Below are 18,933 nucleotides of genomic sequence, written 5' to 3'. Positions count from 1 at the left end.
TTATAACTTTGGAATGGTATTGATAAACCCTCCTTAATGGTAAAGTTGAATTTAACATTACTATTTTAGAAATGCCAGAAAGTGTCAATTTCTCTGCTCTTACAGCTCTGTGTGCCTACAGCCTGTCTCCAATACATGTCTGGGGTGGGTGATAGCTACACTTTGTGCATTCCCTCTAGACAGACACAAACACAGGAAGGGTAGAACGCATTTACATTCATCTGCATTCTGTTAGCTCTTCTTTAGCAGGAAATGCAGAAGTTGACACTTACGGCTGAATAGACAGTGTCCCCCACAAAGGGCTACCTAACCCCTACTTATAGTCTGGGGCTAGGGCTGGGAAAAAAGGGGGACCTGTGCACTTCGATGGCCTGCTTTGAAGTCATCCCTACTTCATAGGCACAACTGGGTGTAAGTACTGGGGCTCTGACCCTACCAAGATAGTACACGACTGGACCTGTGAAGAACTTTGCAAGGAGTAAAGACTGCTGTGCTATGAGGATTGCCACTCTGATTGACTGCTGCTCTAAAAGAACTGCTTTTCTGCTTTGCTATGCTGCCCTGTTGAACTCTGCCCTGCTGAGGACAAGGACTTGACCCATCTCACTTGAACCCAGAGTGACCCCAAGGGCTTGCTGGCTTGCCCCCTGTTTTAAAATTTCAGGGTCATGAAAGACTTCCTTCAACCCTGCAACCTGGACTCTGCTATATGTGAGTCCTTTCCTGCCAGGTGGTGCTAATCCAGTTCTGGGTCCTTGAAAGTGAGATTCTGCTGTGCAGAATCATCAAAATCAATGCAGTGCTGACTTTGCACCGATCAATACCAATGCATTGCCCTTTGACGCTGATGCAGGAGCCCATCGACAACATCTCTTCAATGGACTGCATGGCTCGACGATGGTCGACAGCGCCATTCGACGACGATGTGTCACCTTTATCATAAAGGGGTTTGTCCACATAGCCTTCATCACCTGCGTGGAACGGAGCCGACGCATCGAGTCTTTAACATCGCCGATTCCTCCATCCAAGGTTTTTTTCCAGAGGGACCTGCGTGAATCCTGTAACGCAGTGGTTCCCAAACTTTTGACTCCTGAGGACCCCCATTGACTCACCACTGGAAGCCGGGGACCCCCAAGCAATTTTTAGGATTTAAATTTCAAATATTAAAACAGTAATTCGAAAAACATTAACACACGTGTGCACACAAAACAAATACTCGAATTACTAATGATTTTAGGTGCATATTTACAAGCCCCTATTACCATGGGAACATCACTTTTTGAGACGTTCCCGTGGCGATAGGTGCTTCGCCTTATTTACAAGGCAGCGTTAAGCCACTTAACATGGCTTACCGCTGCCTTTTAAATAAGACCCCCTTTTACCCAATGCTTAGCGTGAAAGGGGTGGGCAGTGGGTGTTGCGGTGGGTGTTTCCACTGCAACACCCATTGATTTTGACGCGGCCCCTATTTACAAGGGCAGCGTAAATGGGAGGCGGCGCCAAAATTAAGACCAGGGAAAACCTGGTCTTAACTTGGTGAAACAAGGAGAAATGCTTCATTTCTCCTCGTTTTTGCAAAACGCCTTGGATTGTTTATGTTCAGCAAGGTGACCCTTCCTGCACATCAACAATCTTAAAATATTTTTTTACATTTTGTAACTTCCATATGTGCTGCATTAAGCAGCACACATAGAAGTGTCAAAACGACATTTCAAGATTTTTTATGTGCCGGAAGGGGGACCTTCCTGTACATAAACAATCTTCCCCTGTTAAGTGTAGCGCCAGCGCAGGGGAAACGCAGGGCTGCACCATATTCTTGTAAATATGGTGCAGCCCTGCGTTTCTGAAGTGGCGGAGTGCGTTGTTAAGCCAAGGAGGCTAACAACACTCTCCGCCACTTCTGTTTTATTTTATATTGAAAGAATTTGCAAGTAAACGAATAAAGTTAATGGGAAGGTTGGTGCTGCATCTCCGTGACTAACTTTTCAATGGTTGGTTTTATTTCGCAGTACGAGGCTCCTGCTCCTGCCAGGGCCAGACTGGAAATCCAAAGCAGCCCTGGCAAATGATTTCAGACCAGTCCCCATACCATGCGCACCAAGTGCAATGAGTGAACCTGACCACTGCAAAGGGGGATTTGTGAGGCTCTCCCCCCAAAACATTTAGGAAACAACGGTGCAGTCTACAACACATTTATCATTATATTGAATTGTATTACATTTTAAAGAATAGTAAATGAAGACCTGACTATGCACCAGAATACGACAATCTTTCTGGGGGTTCTTCAATGATTCCCACACTATAATCCTCCAACAGTGCTTCTCATCTCCCCATAGCCCCTCTGTCACCTGTATTTCATTTTTTATAGTATCTCTAATACCATTGTAGGATGTCAGAACACTTTACATCACTCACATATAGAGACAGTGAATCATACGTGTAAATCAGTGTATAGAAAATGTTACATAAGGCAAAGGGGACTAAAAGGTGTAGAATTCACATGTCATTCATACTGGTAGGCATTTTTAAAGAGTGCTTGGTCTGGAGAAGCACAAACTCAGGATTCAGAACATAACACAGTGGTTAGCATTGACTTTAACAATAAAAATGTATTTCCACCCAAATAAACCTTTTTTAGCAGCATCAGGATAATGAAAGACTGGGAAAAAACATAAGTCACTAACTTGTTCCTTGCAGTTTGCAAGCAGCTGTTTGATGACAGTTTATAGGTCACTGTGCTAGATTACGATTGTCTCTTATGAACTGCATAGTAACAAAAGAATCTCTCTGACAAAAGCAGTAACCAACTGACCTATGCATATAAAATACTGTTTTTTAAAATGCATGGTACACGTTCTTTGCAGTAGGTATATTAACCCTCTGTGCTACATTAGATACGTCAAAGCTGCCACTGGACAACACTCATCTCTCCCCAGCAGGGACATTAATCACTGGTGTTATCGTGACACTTTTATTGTTCTTTGAAAACTTCTAATTAAACAAGATACTTTGCAGTGCTTTCAAAACTGCTGCCTGCGGACCCCCTAGGAATGTGTCAGGGACCCCTGGGGGTCCGCGGACCACAGTTTGGGAAACACTGCGTAACGGACCTGCCCTCCATTGGGGTTGACCTGAACTTCGGATTTACCAGCAGCGGCCCTTGCAGGTAAAAGCGGTGGTGTCGGGGGGATTTCGACAGACGAATGCGAGGGAAAATGTATTATTTATTTAATTTCATTTTCCCTCGTGTTCAGCTGTCAAATCTCCCCCAACCCGGCCTCATTCCCTCACCACTCTTACCTGCACAGGCTGTGGCTGAGATTTACCCCGGTCCAGCGCAACCTCAAGCAACCCCTATACTCTGCTTCTAAGTACTATATTTTGATGAATTCTTTAAAAATTCATACCTCCGGTTCGACGTATTGAATTTTTGTTGTTGTGTGTTTGTTTTATTCATAAAAATATAATCTATTTTTGTAACACTGTGAGGAGCATTTTATGACGTTTTCATTCTGTTACTGTGTGTGTGTTTTGCACAAATAATTTACACATTGCCTTTTTGGATACACCTGAGTGCTCTGTTCCAAGCTACCAGAGGGTGAGCACAGGTTATCTTTTAGTGTGTATCTAACTTAACCTGAAAAGAGTGGTGGTACCTGCTTGTACAGGATGCAACAATAAACCACATTTTCTAACAGCTTGTGATTCAATACTAAATTTTAAAATGCATGGAGAAGGGCCACTCCTGCCCCCTTTCAAGTGTCATTTCTTTAGATTTGTATTAATTAGATAAAATCCTTCCGGAAAGTGCATCAAAGCTTGCCATTTGCAATTTTACATACCTGTATCACATGTCCACAGTGAGTAACAGTTTTATTTGTTAAGGAACTGCTCCTTTTGTTTACATTTTCTTTGGTCAAGAAAATTAGCCCAGTAGGGGTTTGTTGCTTTTCCTACTAGTTCACCAAGGTGAGTTACCTACTAATTTTCTCAAATCCTTATCTGTTTTTTAATAAAGCCTGATGGAGCTGATCTTTTTAGCTAAGAGTGAATCCCTTGTAGCTGATTTACCAATATTTTCGCAAAGATGTTGCATCAATTATCGTGAAGCTCATTGGTATATATCAGGGGTGCCTCATCTTACAATTACTATTGCATTTGACCCTTCCATAGTATCTGTCACCATTCCTTTGTTTATAAAAAAGTGAAAAACGTTTCTTAGAGGCTTGATTGGGGTAGTTTTGAAAATTTCATAAACATTCCCAATAAATCTATCTTGTTTTGTTGTCATATCGATTAAAGGGCTTCATCAGTTGTAAAAAGTGTGTCGATTTACATAGCCATCCGTTATTGTTGTTTTATCTCTGCAGGTATATTTAGGCTGTCTAAATGTATGTTTGTCTTCGGGTATCCCATTGGCTGTACACTTTGTGATAAAATAACTGAACGTTTCTAACTTCAAGTTTTTTATTCAATTGATTATCTGCAACCTTTTAGATTGAGGAATCTGTTCAATGTAAGTGTCCTGTCTTCCCTATGTTCTTTTTCGTGACATTTTTAAGTCACAAAAGTGTTATTTTTTGGTATGTGGTCAGTGTTCCTAATTGTTTCTTAATTTAATTAATTTCCTTTCTCTAAAATGGTCTGTCATTATTAAACCGAGGTTCTATCCATTCCATTGTCAATGCTCAATATATTTTTTGCCATTGACCCACATGAACTATCACTGTCTAATGTATTTTCTTTCTGTAAAATTGCCTGTCAATATTAAGCCGAGGTTCTATCCATTTCATTGTCAATGCTAAATATATTTTTTGTAATTTAATACATTTGGGGAGGCCCTTGACCCACATGAACTATAACTATATTCATGACCAAGATCCTCTCCAAAAATCATTGCTCCTTCCTCAAAATCCACCAGTGTGCAGAAAACATTTTTCATCAGCTCTTGCCACATATTGGGACCCTAAAGGGGTACGATTTAGGAGGAGTGCTACAGAATATTACGTAGCTACCTTTTAAATGTTAAAGTGTTTTCTACTATTAGTGGCAAAGGTCTATGTACAAATATACTTTAATACTTTTTAGTTTTGCTTGCTGTAGCAATATGCTTTGTGCTTCTGTATTCCATTGCCAGTCCTCTTCTTGCAGACACACTATTTCTGCTCCCACTTCCTGCAGCAGAGCACTGATACTGTGGGGCCTGCGCTGCTGGAGCGTCACATTTTCAGACGCTACGGCGGTGCAAACCTCTTAAACATTTCTATGAGGCCATGCCAACCAACTTTGCATGGCTTTGCATGACCTCATAGATATGGAGCAAAACAAAGCAGCACAAGTTACTAGGTTGACTTACTCTGCACCAGAGAGGCATTCCAAGGGCATTGTAGTGGGTTTTCCCACGCAACACCCATGGGTTTTGATGCTGCTCCAGGTATACTTAATCATGTAAATCTGGGGCAACACCAAAACCTTATGCCTCCCCAGAGCAGGCATAACAAGGAAATATGTTTTTATTTCTCCTTATTGTTTTAACTTTCCATGTTTGCCGTATTCACATAGAAAAGAGGAAAACACCTCTCAGGATTGTTTTTGTGCAGGAAGGTGGCCCTTCCTCCACAAAAATAATCCTGCATGCAGCACCTACACCCTTGCACTACTGTGCAAGGGTGCCTGTGTTGGTGCTAGGCAGCAAATTGTGTGCCAGCGCAGTGAAAAAAGACAGGATTACACCGTATTTCATATATATGGTGAAATCCTGCCCTTTCACATTGGCATAGGGCAGGTCAGCAAGAAGACTTGCGGCACTGCCCTACGCCAATTCCCCATAAATTAGGTCCTAGGTCTTTTTATATGGAATTTTATTTGTGTATATTCATTAACAAATCTGTACCGATATTCAAATCTTCAAAAGGCTTCTGTACAGCTTCACAACTTCAGATCACTCTTACTCTTCCTAAAAACTATCTGTCTCCCTTGCAAATATATATTAGGGTTTTATTATTTCCACTCTCCTTTACAAACCAGTCTGCCTCTGAGGATGACGTACTTTCGAATAACATATAGAATCTAGCAGAAGTGTACCAATGTACTAGATTCTCTCACAAACTGTCTGACTACAGTAGATTAGGCTATTGCTGAACTGAGGCAATGCTGATCTTTTCCCCTGTCTGAAAGTTAGGACCCATGAAATATAGCCACCAAACATTTATGTTTCCTACTATTCAGCTCACCTATTTGGCTGTAAGAATTCTACTTTAAGCTAGTGTTGAGTGTGAGGCACCCTGTTGTAAGAGTTGTTGACTGCCACAGTACTTTAGCAGTGATTGGCCCTTGGATTCTTCTATGGTTATGATAGATGGACACTTTGATTAGCACATCTCTTGGTCTGGGCCCTTCTCTGATCTTTTTGGATATGTCTCTGTCCTGTCATTCTATTTCTATATTGCCTTTTGCACCAAAATGAATTGCAATAGAGTTCTGAGCTAGCCTATGATACCAGGTACTCCATCACCCTCTTTCAATTAGCAAATGTAGATGCTTTTTTCACACATTGTTTCTCTTATTCTCACATGTTTCCTGCACACCCTACAGCTGGTCCTCTGATTGGGTGACTCGTAATGTAATTTGATGTTATCTCTCAGCTATGCTCTTAATTGAGATTTTGGTGTCATCTACTTTGGCACTCCTCGGATCTTTGGTGCGCTTCGTTTACTTGATGCTATTCACGAGATCTAACTTAATAATTTACATTTAGAGCCTGATTTAGATCATGGTGGACAGAATATCTGTCACCGTTGCGATGGAGTAACCCATCCGCCAAGATCTAAATCAGGCCCTTAATTTCTGAAGTTTGATGTTCTTTGCTTCTGATACTCAGAAAGGGCATATCATACAGTATGGTATTGTACTTACAGTATTCATATATCCTTCAACGTCTATATTTGTCTTTTTGTGGTTTTGCTTAGATATCAATGCTCACAGATCTAGCAACTGTGGGTGCGATTTTTATTTTTCTCTGTTTCCGTTTGTTTATTATGAAACCTTCATGCAGCCCTTTAAGGCTCCTCACTGTAATCAACTTGGAGGATCTTCGCTGAGAGGTGAAAAGCAGAGACAGTTGTCCACACCCACGACCTCAATTAGACTTGTTTATTCAGTGGTAGACTCTCAGTTGTCTTGTATTTTTGTTTATATTGTTTCCCACCATCTGTTTTTCATGCCTAAAAAAAAAGATTCTTTGTTGTTCGTAACGTTCCAATATTTGTTATTGATAGCTTTGCATGACTGTTACGATATTCACTAAAAAGGTTGCTTCGATGCTTTCCTTTTTAAGTCAACTTTATTTACAAGGTTGCTGTCATGTTTTTGGCTAATGTGCAGCTTCTCAGCCATTTTCTTTTTTAGGTTGAACCTGGGCAGTGCATGAGCTGCTCTGCGAGGCATGCTGTATTAGTGTATGTATGCACTTGAAGCTCTGCCCGCTCTCCGCCCATATTTTTTATTGGCTTGTGTCATTGTCCTTTGTAAATGCTGGCTTCTGATTTGGTAATCGGCTTGTTAGTCCCTCCTTAGTACTACCTTGTCTTCATTTGTAACCTCCCATGAGAACTGGCCCTTTTACTTCTGTTGTTACAACATCTGTGTTATTTAGTCTGTAAGCACTATTTCTTTAGTGAGTTTTGTCTTCCGCAGGCACGACCTGCTTTGCAGCAACATTCAGCGCGCCATGCGTGCTTTCACTTTCCTGCTTCTTTGGAATACCATAGGTCTCACATTTAGGAGAATTTGAGCTATTGGCATTGTAAATGGCAATAGCTTAAACTCTCGCAAATGCGACACTTATTGCTTTACAAATATTTTTTGGGGGGTTCGTTTCCAAGCGCCACATGCCGCGCTTGCTCCTAATAGACGCCACACCCCTGTCATCAGACACGGCTCTTCTAAAGAAAGGGGCGTGGCCTCTATTGAGTGCAGGCGCGGCATGGGGCGCTTGGAAACAAACAATATTTGCAATTCAATAGGTCTCACATTTGTGAGTATCTAAGCTACTGACATTTACAGTGCCAATAGCTCAAAATCTAGCAAATGCGAGACCTATTGCTTTGCAAATGCTTGTTTGTTTATCATTTTAGTTCCCCTGCCTCTCAAAGCTTGCTCAGATTGTTGAGACAGTGGTTAGTCCCCATTTGTCTGAGCTCCCTCACTAAACTCCACAATGGACATCGACAAGTATGGGTGGCCAATTTGATGGTGCTTATTTACAAGCCCCTTGCGCCGCCGGTATGTCACTTTTTCCCCGTATTAAAAGTGACTCACAGGCGGCGCAAGGGGCTGGTAAATAAGCCTCTATGAGTTTACCGCTGGGGAGATAAGCTTTTATTTTCGACTCTGTGGCTATTCCATAGTTTAAGGCTTTCTCTCATTCCCAGGTGTTTTTTTAATATGATGAGCCCACATTTGCTGAAAGCCTTCAGGTATAATGTTCTCCCACGATATTTGCCCAGAGGGTTCCTACTGTTTCATAATGTAAGAGCAAAGGTTAATCTTTTGGATTCGAAACAATTGCTCACCTGTCACACAACTTCTCAGCTTCTTGTTCTCACCACCCGCCCAAAATCCTGTTTTGTGAAAAATGCTTCTGAATCATGTAGTTTTCGTTTAAATGTATCTGTTTAATTCTGTTCTCGTGGACAGTTTTGATATGTTTGATTTCACGACTTATTATTTGTATCTTTATCGATCTTTATAATGTTTTGTCTCGTCTTGAATTTATATTAATTATATAGAGCTACAATGTGCTTCTGAAAATTGTTCGTATTCTTACACAACTATAAGAACTGCTATATAACGAAAGAAAATGTATTCAGTGATTGCAAAACGTATTGATTCCCAGAACGAGTGACACCTTATTGTCAGCATATTTAAATGCATGATCTGGTTGGCAGGGGGTAGATACAATTCATGTGCCTGCTAGAAGACGGATGGTGTGAAATTAAAAGTGTGAATCTTTGTGATTTCTTTTTAAATATTGGAAACAATTCAAAATCGTATGCATATCTCCTTTGAAAAGCAAAATAAATGCATATTTCAACATCTAGAACATTACCTCCTTTTCATTTTGAGAATATTTATAACATGTAGTCGAATTATTTTATCAACATTTTAAATCGTTATTCCTAAGTTGAAAACATGTTTAATAACCACTTTTACCAAAATAATTTCTAAAATGAGTTTTTGGGAAAAAAATGTCATTGTAGTTGATGATCTGAGCATAATTGTGCATCTTTCATACTGCATTTAATCAGAAAACGAAATTAGAAATAGCTCTATGTTGACATGAAAAAGCCTCGATATCAAGGGCTCGTCTCCCTGTTATTTTAGGTGACTTACCCCAAGGAGAATATCCACTAAAAAGACTGCCAGAGGGTCGAGCACTGTCCAGACTCCCATGGCGATAATCATCTTTGACAAGAAGGACGGAGATGAAACATACAGCAGCTGACAGCACCATCTGATCAGGACGAGAAGAAGCATGGCTGTGTTCAGGCTTAATGGTCCCACCACCACCATGCCCAACTCTTCCCGAGTGTGCAGAAGGGAGGCCTGGTAGCGCAGCTCAACGGTGTGAGCATAAAGCTGGAATCTGCAACGAGAACAATACCCACTGACTCTTGGTGACACAATTAAGGTTATGTATTTTCATAAACACCTATAAAAATAAAAGGGGCATATTATCAAGAAACGGCGTTAAAATTATCGCTGCTTTAGCGGCAGAAAACTGCAGCTAAAGCGGCGATAATGGGCTTGATAATATTCCCTTGAGAATTCCCATAGAAGCCCATGTTCTGGTGTCAACATTGGCTTCGATTGTGATAATTTTAACGCCGTGCTTGATAATATGCCCCAAAGTCTCATTGCATTAATTTAGCATTTTAGTGGTTCACACATTTAAAAAAAAACAATGACATGTATAAGTTTTATGTAGATGCCAACATTTTCCTAGTTTCATATTTTTACAGTCAGCGAAAAAGGTAAACGTAGAGGTCATGTGCTTGCATTGCTAACTTACATTTGTTCATTTTATGCCATTTACACAAAATCCCAAGCAGCACGCTATGGAAATTTATTGATATCATGTGTATACATAAACCCAAAATTGGCACATTTTCCAACTATTCTGTACCCACTTGGAGTTAGAGTGAAGGGCAGAATATACAAATATTCCTTTACTTTTTTCACTTTTTTCTCCTTTCCCTACGTCCCTGAAATAATGTGGATGTGTGAAGACCTTTCTTTTTTTCATATATTTACTTTTTTATGGAGAAAGATGTACATAAAATATCAATTCATTTCAGCACGTAGAGGAGTGAATTTGGTGGTGCAAGTGCCAATTAATTACTTCGTTATACACATAAAATAAATGATTGTAGAATCGCCCAAAAAGGAAATGCAATTTAAAGTGTCATGGGGTAAGGAGCATTAATTTCATGTTGCAAATGTCTGTATAAAGAAAATTGTAGGGTGCCACATTGCCCTCTAATGTGACCTGTGCAATACTGTTTTGTATGACTGACATCTGTAGTCCACATAAGTCTATCAATTCATTCCACCAGATCCTACTTGTTGGTGGCTTTTGCTCCAGTCGCAGCTGAGAAACCTGTAGTCAATTTAAGGTGATTGCTGCAAATATAATTTCGATGCATTTCTGGAGGACATCTTTAGATTAACCTAAAAGTATCCATTTAGATGAGGGATGGGACATTTATTCCCAGAAGCCTTAGTTCTTAGTTCTTGGAAGAATTGTTGCGCAACCAGGGCTGGACTGGTCGTAGCGGGCACTTGGCATTTCCCAGGTGTTCCAGAGGGGTGAGGGCCTGTTTTGTGCCCATGGAGGCAGGTTTTGTCTCTGGGGCCCGGTTTTGCAGCAGCCCCTTGTAACAAAAGCGGGAGCAGTGCTTCTTGCTAGAACTCCCCCTCCTCTCCACAATCCAAGGGAGTGTCGAGCAGCAATCTGCCAGGGCTGTTTGCTGTTCCCAGTCCAGCCCTGAGTGTAACTCACTAATTAATTAATTTGTAATGACGAATTTTGAAAGGAGATACATTCAATCTTTTGTGACTCCTTATAATATTTGCTCTATTTTAGAAAATGTTAAAGGCTCTTTGACTGTCTTAGACGATCTGTCAGATTCAACTTGTGAGTTATTGGGCTCTTGCTAGAGCAATGAATGATAAACCCAAACTATTATCCATTGTATATTGCAGAAGATTATTCTATGTATTTTATTTGATTCCACTGTAAATCAGAAATTTGAATCTTCATAACATAATCATAATTCTGTAAATAATTTTAAAAAAAGGATTTAAGTATATCAAAAGAAGAGGAAAGTGCAGTTGGCAGGATCATTATCTTTTTTTGAAAACTACAATAATATCCGTTACTCTCCATGATGAGGGATTTTTGCAGTTATCATCAAAACAATTAAGAGTGGAGATAGCACACCAAGAAATAGGGGCTGGGTGTTTGCCTGAGGAAAGATTCTTAATTGATTTTTCTGCCTCTATTTTCAGGATGCTTATAACCTTGAACATTGTATGGGTGTAACTCAAAATAGGTCACGTTTTTGTATGTAGTAATGGATCAGGGCTTGAGCCAGTGTCTGTTCTTTCACATATAAATGTATGAAGTATTACAGGAATGTAGATATTATATTATCTTGTCCCTGGACTATACTGACCATCTTTATCAGCTGGTGTATAGTTATGGGTAGTTTGTGTCTTTATTGTCAGGGCTAAGATTCTTTCCTCATTTTCATTGTTCTCAAAGTAATCAGCCTTGTCCAACGATTGTTCTGTTATAAGCATTATATTAGTGACAGAAAGTTTTATTATTTTTTCTGGGTTTTTTCTGAGATTACCGAAGCCTGTAGATTTGGAAGGGAGAGTTCATATTCAGCTTTTCGTTTTGGTAAGGAAGTTCTCAATTCATATGTCTAACTTCTTATGTCCCTGTCTATAGACATATTGTATGAAAGTGTTGCACCCCTAATGACTGCCTACATACAGTCCCAGATTATATGAAGAGGGGCGATATTTATATTTCCACATACATATTCTTTTAATATATTAGACATTGTTGGACTTTGTACTCTGTGCAGGGCCACCCATGAATATTTTGCCTTCACTCCTCCTGTTTTCTGAATTCTTCTTGTTGACATTAGGATTCTGTGCACTTTACCATTGCTAACCAGTGCTAAAGTGGTTATTCTGTCTCTCTAAAACATGGTAAAATTGGCCTGTACCTGAATGTCACATTTAATTGACTTGCAAGTCCCTAGTATATAGTACTAAATGTTCCTAGAGCCTGTAAATTAAATGCTACTAGTGGGCCTGCAACACTCATTGTGCCACCACTAAAGTAGCACTTTAAAGGCCTTGCTTTGCAGTCTGTAGTGCAGTTTTAAACTGTCAATTTGACCAGGCAATACACATTTTTTCAAAGCCTAAATATTCCCTTTTAATACATATGTCCCCCCTAAGATAGGTCCTAAACATCCCACAGGGTAGAGTGCATTGTACTTAATTAGTGAAACATGTTTTTAAGTTCTACAAGTCCTGATACCTCTCAGTTAGAATTACATTGGGTTACCTTATTATATTTAATAAGTGATAACTTTTGATTGGGAACAGATAGAAGTATCAAGTTTTGACTCAAATAAATTCCAATTTAATATCTTCTTTACTGGTAAAGTTGGATTTTAGATTACAATTTTGAAAACTCCTTTGCCACTTTTAAAAAGCTACCATTTTCCTACCCTAAAGAACCTAAGGCCTTCTAGAGGTTTCCGGCTGCATGGGCCTGTAAATGGCTCCTCAATTAAGAATGCATATTGGGCCCAGACAGTGAGCAATAGGAGACGGGGTGTGGACAGGATGGTCTCTTCTGCCAGGAAGGTTGAGGACAGAGCAGTTCCCTGCCTCACTTACATTTCCAAGGGCTTGCCTCCAGCGCACACAATAGAACTTGACACTAGTCTTTTGTCACCCCAGACTTCTTGAAGCTTTGATAGTGGAAGGAAAGAGTTTTGAGAACCAGATTTAGGGGTAGCCTAGAAAATTCCCCCACTTCAAAAGATGACACCTCCACCTGAGTGTCAGGGGAAGGTAAGAACTTTTGAGAACCAGATGTGGCAGTAGCCTAGAAAATTCCCCCACTTCAAAAGATGACATCAGGTATAAATATTAGCCCTCCTAAGTCTCTCTTCAGTACACTCCTGGACATGTGGACATTACAGAGGAAATACTACATTGCTCCCCAGAGCACTGCCCTGATGCTTGAGGCCTGTCATGTTCCTTGGAGACATGATATGCTGGTACCAGAGGACTGCCCTGCTGCTTGAGGCCTGCCTTGTTCTTTAGAAGACTGCCCTCCTTCTTGAGGCCTGCCCTGCTCCTTGAGAAGGAAGTCTATCCCTGCTCCTTTCATCCCAGGCTTCCTGAGTGGCTCCAAGGGTCAGTTCGATCTTCTCCTCTCGAGCTCCAGGGACACAACAAGCTTCAAAGGCCTCCCTGCAACTGACCAGCTGACCTTCTGCAACTGGACCTGCCTGACCTGGAACTGGACCTGCCTAAGCCCTGCCGGCCTCTGTTGGAGTGAGACCCTGGTCCCCACGAGGTGTGTCCACTGATCCTGGCCCCTTGTCTGGCACCAGAGTGCACTTCTCTGTAAAAAAAGGTGAAACATTGAAGATTTGGGCTTTTTGTTACCACGAATGGGCCTGTTCACACTAAGACTCTGTCACCCATTGCAAACACCAATGCAAAGCTAAGAAGAAACAAACTGTTTGAGCTACAGCGATCTCAAGAGACAACCGTCAAGGCAGATTCTGCACTTCGTGCTGCAGCAACAAAAGCCAGGGGTGACCGCCAATGCAAAGCTCCAATAATGACTGCCCATGATGCCTGACCAGATCTTCGCACTGAAGCGAGGACCACCTGCAATACCAGGCCTGCTCTGTGCACTACATCAACGACCATCCACGATGCTCTCCCTACTCACCGCTGCCTCCTCCACTACAAACGGAGCTCTTCATGACAGACTTTGAGAAGGTAACTTTTTAGCCGGATTAACCTAGTCCCTGTATCTGGTCCATGACTTTATCCTAGTCTAGCATGACTAGATGACCACAAGTGGCACTTTGTGGTTTTAGGCACTATACTTACCGAAAACATTGAAATCGCCAAATCTCCGGTTCTACTGATTGGATTTAATTCATTGTGGTGTCATTTCATTAACTAAAATGCACTCTTTTTTCTAAATTAGTATGGGAATTTACTTGTGATGTGTTTTCACATTATTACTCTTTGTGTGCTGCATAAATACTTAACACAGTGCCACTAAGTTAAGCCTGCCTGCTTTTGTGCCAAGTTACCAGAGGTTTAGGCACAGGCTAATTTGGTGACTTTTGTGGTTCACCCTGACAAGGATTGTGGTTATTGCTTGAATAGGGGTTCCATTCCCCTCAACCAATAACCCAATTTCTTACAGACATGTAGATTTGATAAACCAAATCACTATGGAGATTCCTAACAGAAGTCCATCATGAGGCACATCAGATTTTTTTATCCATCTCCTTGGCATATTCAACATAAATAGATTATGATCAGGAACTATGGGTGGGTAGGTCTTGATATTAGTTTCAGGGATCACATTTTCAGATAACAAGAACACATCTATTCTGGAACATGTCTTATGAGGAGCAAAATTGAGAGAAAACCAGGCTGTGCAAAACAATGGGCTCTCAATGCAGCAACAATTTTAAAACGCGGTCATCGTATGTAATATGGTAGTCCTAGAGAGCTGCATATGCTGGGCAGTATTAGGTCTAGTTGAATTTTACTGTAGGGTAAAGCATTAGATAAATATCCCCACATGCAATCAGTGGGCATGACCAGCTAGATATTTCAAACAATAACTGCCGAAATGTTGCTGGATGGTCAATTTGTAGCACATAGACACCACAAATGGTTATATCTTTAGAGAATTTAGAATGCTGTGCAAACAACAAGTGACTCGAGGGATCACTTTTCAACCTATGTAATTCCCATGTGTGTTTTGTAGCTAGCAAAGTGGTCCCACATGTTGGTGTGCTGATTTGTAGCCACCAAAACTCCAAGTCCCAATTGACTCGGCATCACCGATTCTTGCCCCAGTAGGTGAACCTCTTGTAAGCACAGATTCTCAGGTATGAGAAAAACGAGTTCCTCCCTGATGGTACAATGCTTAGCAGCAGATTGGGCCTCATGAACATTCCATGTGAAACACCTTATGCCCTTCTGTGGGCTTTCTTTATTTTTAACTATTTGTGCCATGTTTTATTATTTCTTGATGCTTGCAATATACAACATTCTGTCTTCTTATGTTTTCTTTCATGCAACCCCACCTCCTAACCACCCTGACCACCCTATCTATCCAGTCCACCTCCTCCCCCTAGTGACCCGAACAACCTCCCTTCCAAAGAAGCAGAATACTGTGCAAGTTTCCTGTCAAGCTGCTACCTCTGATGTAGGCTCAGAAATAGTCTCTTTTAACGCCTTAATAATGGCCACAAGTCATGGAGGCTGTAGAGATAAAGAGATACAGTACCTAAAAAATATAAGAAACAAGGGTTCAAGGCTGTGTTGGAGCACTTTTGCAGAAAGTTATTATAGAATCCCTTCAGCCTTCGTGTGCTGTCAACATCTAAATTTCACAACATGTGTTTGAACATAAATGCTGAAAATACGCAAAATGAAGTTTACATTGGGTTTGGTTGTGGCTAGCCAAACAAACCAGCTTGCCCGAAGCATTGTAAACTGTTTGTGAGCCAGACCATGCTCTATTAACCATTACATATAGTCCACCATGAGGTCTGATCAACCGGGGATCCCGTCAAGCATATTCCATTTACACAGTTATAATTGTAAGATTATATGAAGTTACCAGCGTCATTAACATCAATCATTGTAAAATAGTCCTCCTAATAGACTGCTTAGTCCATGACTCCAATAAGATATTAGCCTGTTCCTCAGAAAGGCACATGTAAGTATGTGATTCATAGATGATTTTGAGGCGAGGTGTCTTTTGTAGACATACTTGCACACCTAGTGACTGGAATCCTAGTAAATTTGTCATAACTGCCAACGTTGAGCAACTGAACAAGGGCTAAAATTTGAGCACACAACAAATGTATGGGCACCATCTTTGGCTGGAATATTTGGGCTGGGCAGATTGATACAGTAATTGACGAAAAATAAAGTTTCCTACGTGAATAAGAATTGCCATGAGGTGTGCATTCTCTTGCTCTTTCTTGTAGGTTTCTCGAGAGGAAAACGATGTGGCCACTGTGTCTAACAATCAGTATCCCATTCTTGCAAATCTGTGGAGACATGATGAAATAGCTGCAGATAAATCTGCTTTGCGCATCCAACTCTGTCCCTTCTTCAGTGCCCAGTAATCACATGCTATTTAGTCATATGCAATGTTCCATGACCTCAGGCTTATCCAATATGTCACGGGACTGCTTTTGCTGGTCTGTCGTGTGTACCTGGAAAGTTGTCCTGACACCTTTCATTTCAGTGGTGTGAGACTCTACATCTTTCCTTCCTGGCCCATGGTAGTAATGTTTTTCAACATTTTCCGTACTGCAGCTCAGGTTTTTAGATTTGATACTTGTAGGGCAGCAGAATCCTTCTTATATTCCTCGCAGTGCGTGCTGGGAAAATCATACATTTCTGTCAGGGCTCCGAGGATTCAGCTGACAGACTGATGGAGGGAGGCTTAGATCTTACTTGGATTAGGTCCTTTTAAGAGCCTGATCCTTTAAGATTCTAGCTATAAGCGCATGTAGTTAAATGATGGGCAGTTTTGTCCCACAAAAGGGGCTCCTCATTGCTATTGCTACTGTCACCATCACTTTCATCAGTGTCATCCTTTCGCCCGCCCTTTCCTGCTGATATTTTCACCACGCAGTCCCCGCATGGCAATGCTGAGTCCATGGAAATAGCTGTGTGAGCAATGATTTTAGTTTGTGCTCAAAGTCTGATTCCAACCACAAGTCGGAGATTTCAGACAAGGAAAAAAAGCCTCTTGAGGATCTATATTTGTGCTGCATTTGTACTTTTGTGCTGACTACCGTCCTCCACAAGAACCAACTTTGGTTTATTATTCGGAGGGTGCCAGTCACTGCATTCAACTTTATTGATGAAAGAGATAGTTTGTCCTGCGGGCAAACCGATGTTAGAAATGTCTATGCTAACTGGTTAATGCACGTTCGGGCCAGTTTCTAGGATAGGAGAACGTTCTGCCAACAGTTGGTATTGCTGATCCCCAAAGAAGATGGAGTGGAAGTGGTACTTAGGTAATTGCAAAAGAGAGGCTTACAAGGGGAAATAATTTGAAACGATACGTCCAAAATGCTGAGAGAGGAATGCTCAAGATTGGGAGAGCCTTGAGTGTTCACTTTCTATGTGATTACCATGTCTTCCCTCACTGCCCTGTTATTATGCTCATTAATACATTGAAGATTTCTGGCTGTCTGTATTGGGAGTAAGTTGATGCTTTTAACTGTCTGTGAAAGTCCTGCAGAGCCCTCTACAGTGGATGGTTGACTGTGTGTGATTTGGCACTAGTCCCTTTCCCACCATCAGACACCTTAGTTGAGTTTTGCTTGCCTTGAGCATGAAACAATCAGTCACAGTTATATGCCTAGTTATTCTTGTTAGTGCTGTGCAAATTTCTTTGGATACATTCAGAGGGAAGTACTGAAACTACCTTCTTTGGCATGGAAATGAGTGCTGTTGCTGCAATAGTTATAGAGCATGGCCGAAGTGCGTGCTTGGACTCTATGGCACATTGTGGTCCTTGCTGTTTTTGGCTTCTGCATCCCAGTGTCTCCCTGCTGACATACTTTGGGGTCTTGACTTGCTACAGTTGGCTTGTGGCAGGAAAACAGAGAGAACAATGAGGTGAGCACAACACAGGGTCAATATATCATGATCACAGATTCAGCCTCCAGACTCAGTGCGTCCTCCGCTGCTGCAAGGGAAAGTGCAAATGCACAACATCAACAAGTGCACCGGCACCTCCTTGTCTCATTGGATGACCACCAGGGAGCCACTCCTTTAGACAGCATTTGGTGATAAATCCCCAATTAGAGATAAGATGTGGAAACATTCTTTAATATTCCTCTCCCAACCAGCACTGCAGCTCTCACTCTACATTACAACACTCTACACCAAGACACTCTCCAACACAACCCTCTACAACATTCCACTCTACATCACTCCACTGTATGCTACTTCACTCTATAACACTCCACTCTACAACACTTCACTCTACAACTCTACACTCTATAACACTCTCCTCTACTGTACTCTATGATGCTCCACTTGACGACCATGCACGCTATGATTTGAAAACATTTTTATGAGAAAAAGAAAGATTGAAATTCAATGAGAAATCCCAAGGCTGAGGATAAGTTACAGTTAGGGAATACTTATTAATAATGTGTATACACAACCAACTTAAACTACACAAAATTCGAAAGTTTAAAGGTACAGTTATAACATAGCTATAACTTACGCCATGCCAAAAACTTACTATGACTCCTGCACCTCTGTACACAGTGTTGTGAATGCGCTAGCCAGACTACATGAACTATAACTCATGCCTTCCTCTTGCACTGTGTTGGACTTGGCCCTTTTTGCAGGGTCATCCCTGAACCTTTTGCCTTCCTCCTGTAGTGTTTCTGACCTGTTTTTGTTGGTTTTAGGACTCTGGGCACTTTACTACTGCTGATCAGTGCTAAAGTGCAAGTGCTCCCTGTATAAGGTGTTATGGTAATTGGTTGTCCATAATTGGTATGTTTGCCTTACTAGTAGAGTCCCTAGTAA

At 41.2% G+C, this 18,933-nt stretch overlaps 1 long non-coding RNA gene across 1 annotated transcript in view; it reads left to right on the top strand.

Annotated features, from left to right (window-relative positions):
• LOC146823034 (uncharacterized) overlaps window positions 1-9,519 on the top strand; it is a 356,223-nt gene extending 346,704 nt beyond the window's left edge. The window contains exon 3 of the long non-coding RNA XR_014961873.1: window positions 9,385-9,519. This is a non-coding gene — a long non-coding RNA (uncharacterized LOC146823034). The remainder of the gene's footprint in view (window positions 1-9,384) is intronic.
• The last annotated feature ends 9,414 nt before the right edge of the window (window positions 9,520-18,933 follow it).

This window comes from Triturus cristatus, chromosome 5_2 (assembly GCF_964204655.1).
Source record: "Triturus cristatus chromosome 5_2, aTriCri1.1, whole genome shotgun sequence".
NCBI classification, from domain to species: domain Eukaryota; kingdom Metazoa; phylum Chordata; class Amphibia; order Caudata; family Salamandridae; genus Triturus; species Triturus cristatus.
Note: the sequence above shows the minus strand (reverse complement) of the source record. Positions and strands in the feature narration are given on the sequence as shown.